At 46.8% G+C, this 5,000-nt stretch overlaps 1 long non-coding RNA gene across 1 annotated transcript in view; it reads left to right on the top strand.

Annotated features, from left to right (window-relative positions):
* LOC138860408 (uncharacterized) overlaps positions 1-5,000 on the top strand; it is a 62,661-nt gene that overhangs the window by 29,043 nt on the left and 28,618 nt on the right. The gene's annotated exons all lie outside the window — the stretch shown is intronic.

Genomic DNA, 5,000 nt, shown 5'->3' with positions numbered 1-5,000 from the left:
GGTGGTTGTGAGGAGTTGAGGTGAGTGATAGGAATGATGCAACGGGTTGTGGTGAGGATTGTGAGGATGGTGAGGGGCTTTGTGAGTACATGAAGTGAATGGTTGAGATGATGAAAGAGGTTGTTGTGAGTTGTGATAGGTTGTGATGAGGATAAAGGCGGTGTTTGTGAGGATTATGGTGAGGGTTATGAGTATGGATGCTACAATGAGGATAGGATATGGTGTGATTGTGATTGTGCGAAGGTGCGATGAGGACTGTGATGATGATTGTGAGTATTGTGGTGAAGAATAGTATTGTGATGAGAATTGTGGTTATGATTACAAACGTTATGGTTATCATAATGACTTCGGCGAAGGGAATTGTGGTGACTACAACCATTATGGTTTAGATAATGATGGTGGTGATGAGAATTATGGTGAATTAGGGTTGTGGTGGTCGTGATGTGATGACGAGTTGTGAGGGTGTTTGGAATAATTTGTAAATTGGCGATAGAAATTGTGTATGATGGTAGTGGTACTGGTGATTGTGATGATACGAAAACTATGATTATGGTGATAATAGTGATGATGATCATGATAGTGATGATTATGATGATGATAATACTAATAGTAATAAGACTGATGATAATAGTAAGTGATGATAATTAGATGATGACGATGCCCAAAGTAATAATGATAATGATAAGAATAATGGTGACAGTAGTGATAACAATAATAACCACAAATATATTGACAAGGATAAAATTTTGTACGACCCACATCCCCTCATTCCTGCGACCCCCCCCCCCAATCGCTCATTTTCTGCGACTGAGGGAGTTGGAGTGCAAGTGGCATGTTTTTTTTTTTCTTAATTATTGCTTGCTTGCTTTCAGGTTTGTTTGCTTGATTGATTGATTGTTCTGTTTGCTTGATTGCGTGTTTGTTGATTTGCTTGATTGATTGTCTTGTTTGCTTGATTGCATGTTTATTTTCTTACTTGCTTGATTGCGTGTTTGTTGATTTGCTTGTTTGTTTGCTTGCTCTTCTACTTGTTTGCTATCATGTTTGTTTATTTGTTTTCATGTTTATTTATTGCTCTTTTGCTTGTTCTCGCTCTTTGTTTAGGTGGCTCCCTTTCCCCATTATTTTGCTTGCTTGCTCGTACCCTTATTTTCTTGCTCTCTTGCTTGTTCCCTCGTTTACTTTCTTGCTCTTCTTTTCTTTTCATCCTTCACTTATATTCTCTCGTTTTCTAGTTTACTTCTCCTCTTGCTTTCTTTCTTTACTTGTTCTCTCTCTCTCTCTCTCTCTCTGTCCCCTTCTCTCTCTCTCTCTCTCTCTGTCTCCTTCTCTCTCTCTCTCTCTCTCTCTTTCTCCTTCTCTCTCTCTCTCTTTCTTGCTTGCTTACCTGCCTGTTTGCTTGCTTGCTTGCGGCCCTCCCTTTGAACAGCGGGTGATGGAACGGCCGCTTGTATAAAATGGGCGTGCTAATTTTCGGGCCGGTTTGGTCTTGTCTCGTCGGGCGGGCGGGCGGGGCGGAGGGGCGGGGCGGGGGGCGTGAGGAGGGGGGCGGGAGGGGCGGGGAGGGGGGGAGCGGAGGGAAAATTTGTAATTGTGTGGTCGCTGTTTGTGCGGGCGCCTCTGGGCTTGCTGCTTCTCGCTTTTGTGTGTTATATGTTTGTGTGAGTGTGTATGTATATATGTATGTATGTATGTATATTTATTCTGTGTGTGTGTGTGTGTGTGTGTGTGTGTGTGTGTGTGTGTGTGTGTGTGTGTGTGTGTGTGTGTGTGTGTGTGTGTGTGTATGTGTGTGTGTGTGTTTGTGTTTGTGTTTGTAGCGTGTGTCGCACACGCACATACACACACACACCATGTCTTTGTGCCTGTATATTGATAGATATAGAGTGATAGATAGACAAACAGGTAGATATGTAGGATAGATAGATATAGATACCCACATAGATGGGGAAGGGAAAAAACAACACAAAGGCGGACAGAAAGACAGACAGACAGACTGACAGACAGACAGACAGACAGACAGACAGACAGAAAGAGAGGAACAGGCAGAGACCGAGTGCTTGTGCATGCAAGAAACCCACACATATTCATGCATGTGCCTGTAGTTACACCCGCTGCGTCGGGGGAAAACACGCATAATTGTTGACAGTTTGACACGTGGTATTTAGACCTCCAGCTTCCCCGACGCGGTTTCATCCGCTTATCCACATCCCTCCCCAAAGCGGACTCCTTATCCACAATCGTAGTCCTTATCCACCGTCGTACTCCTTATCCACACGCACTTCCCACGTGGACTTCCCTAACGTACAGTGTCGACTCCTGGTCATATCCGCAGTCATATCCACTATCCACACATATCCACAATTAGGCAATCACACCCACTGGTCACATCCACACGCACACCCATAAATTACAAACTACCCACATGACTATCCACACGCATAACCCCAAATCCACAAACACACTCCCTATTCATCCACAGTCATACCTCATATCCACACACCCTAAACACATACTGAAACCCACCCACCATCCACACACACGCAAACAGCACCTGCACACACATACAGCACTCACCCACCCACCATCCACACACGCACACAGAACACTCACTCACTCACCATCCACACACACGCGCACACAACACCCACACACAACACTCACCCACCCACCATCCACACACACGCACACGCAACACTCACTCACACAACACTCACCCACCCACCATCCACACACACGCGCACACAACACCCACACACACACACAGCACTCACCCACCCACAGACACAACGCCCATCCACCGAAAACCCACTGTGGATTTATTCTTCCCCTCAGACGGCGTAGATGCCTACCCACCCCCCACCCCATTCTGCCCCACCCCCTGTGTGACGGACGTGGGTGGGTGGGTGTGAGGTGGGGGTAAGGGGGGGTGGTAGGGGGAGTGTTTGGGCTGGGGAGTTTGTTTTCCTTTGACATGTAGGGAAAGGGTTAAATGTGGAGGGTGCGAGGGGGTGATGGCGTGGGGAGGAGGGGTGGGGGTGTGAGGGAGAGGAAGAGGGAGAAGGAGAGGGAAAGGGAGAGAGAGAGGGAGAGGGAGAAGGAGAGGAAGAGGGAGAGGGAGAGGGAGAAGGAAGAAAGAGACGAAGAGGGAGAAGGAAGAAAGAGAGGAAGAGTGAGAAGGAAGAAAGAGAGGAAGAGGGAGAAGGAAGAAAGAGAGGAAGAGGAAGAAGGAGGTGGAGAAGCAGGGGATAGGGAAAGGGAGAGAGAGAGAGTTAGAGGGAGCGGGAGTAAGAAGCAGACATACAGGTGGGAGTGAGAGTGGGAGTCAGTAATTGACACATCGTTTGTGATGGCGTCTGGGACTTTTTTTATTTTATTTTTTATTATGATATTTACGGATTAATTTGCTTATGTTGCGTGAGAGTGGGCGTTAATTTGTTTACACTGTGTGAGGGGCATGAGTGGGAGTGAGTGTGGATGTGTGCGTGGAGTGTGACGTTCATATTCTCTTAGAGTTTCTTCTTTGTGTTTTCTCTCTCTCTCTCTCTCTCTCTCTCTCTCTCTCTCTCTCTCTCTCTCTCTCTCTCTCTCTCTCTCTCTCTCTCTCTCTCTCTCTCTTCAACCTTGTTATAAAAAAAATCAGTGTATCATTAGGTTCATGTTTCTCTTTTAGGACTATCATTTTTATGTCATTTTCTTGAGGAAGTCCGTAATTCATGTCTCTTTTTTAGGACTATCATTTTTTTTTTTTTTCATTTTCTTGAAGAAGACCGTAATTCTAACACTCATACGCACACGCACGTACACACCAATCCAGACACACGCACACGGTCACTCACACACGCGCGTCCGGAGAGGAGGAATGAGTGAAAGATAAAAAAAAAAAAAAAAAATGGAAGAAACATGAAATAACAGAGATTTCGAGGAAGAATATCGATCACAAAAAAAGAAAAGATCTAAACAGGGAGAGAGGGAGAGGGAAAGAGAGGGTGAGAGAGAGGGTGAGAGAGAGGGTGAGAGAGAGGGTGAGAGAGAGGGTGAGAGAGAGGGTGAGAGAGAGGGTGAGAGAGAGGGTGAGAGAGAGGGTGAGAGAGAGGGTGAGAGAGAGGGTGAGAGAGATGGTGAGAGAGATGGTGAGAGAGAGGGTGAGAGAGAGGATGAGAGAGAGGATGAGAGAGAGGATGAGAGAGAGGATGAGAGAGAGGATGAGAGAGAGGGTGAGAGAGAGGGTGAGAGAGAGGGTGAGAGAGAGGGTGAGAGAGAGGGTGAGAGAGAGGGTGAGAGAGAGGGTGAGAGAGGGTGAGAGAGAGGGTGAGAGAAAGGGGGAGAGAGGTGAGAGAGAGAAGAAGAGAAGAAGAGAGAGAGAGAGAGAGAGAGAGAGAGAGAGAGAGAGAGAGAGAGAGAGAGAGAGGGAGGGAGGAGGGAGGAGGGGGAGGGAGGGAGGGAGGGAGGAGAGGAGGAGGGAGGGAGAGAGGAGAGAGGGAGAGAGGGAGAGAGAGAAAAAGGGAGAGGGTGAGAGAGGAAGAGAGAGAAAAAGGGAGAGGGTGAGAGAGGGAGAGAGAGAAAAGAAAGAAAGAAGGAGAGGGTGAGGGTGAGAGAGAAAAAAAGGGAGAGAGTTAGAGAGAAAAAGAGAGAAGAAAGAAAGAGGGAGAGGGTGAGAGAGAAAAGGGAGAGAGTGAGAGAGAAAGAGGGAGTGGGTGAGAGAGAGAGAGAGAGAAAGAAAGAAAGAGGGAGAGGGTGTGAGAGAGAAAAAGGGAAAGAGTTAGAGAGAAAAAGAGAGCAAGAAAGAAAGAGGGAGAGGGTGAGAGAGAGAGAGAAAGAAAGAAAGAGGGAGAGAGTGAGAGAGAGAAAAAGAGAGAAAGAAAGAAAGAGGGAGAGGGTGAGAGAGAGAAAGAGAGAAAGAAAGAAGATAGGAGTGGGTGAGAGAAAGAGACAGCGAGAGAGTTGGAAAGAGAAAGAGACAGCGAGAGAATTGGAAAGAGAAAGAGACAGCGAGAGAG

This window comes from Penaeus vannamei, chromosome 41 (genome assembly GCF_042767895.1).
Source record: "Penaeus vannamei isolate JL-2024 chromosome 41, ASM4276789v1, whole genome shotgun sequence".
Classification (NCBI taxonomy): Eukaryota; Metazoa; Arthropoda; class Malacostraca; order Decapoda; family Penaeidae; genus Penaeus; species Penaeus vannamei.
Note: the sequence above shows the minus strand (reverse complement) of the source record. Positions and strands in the feature narration are given on the sequence as shown.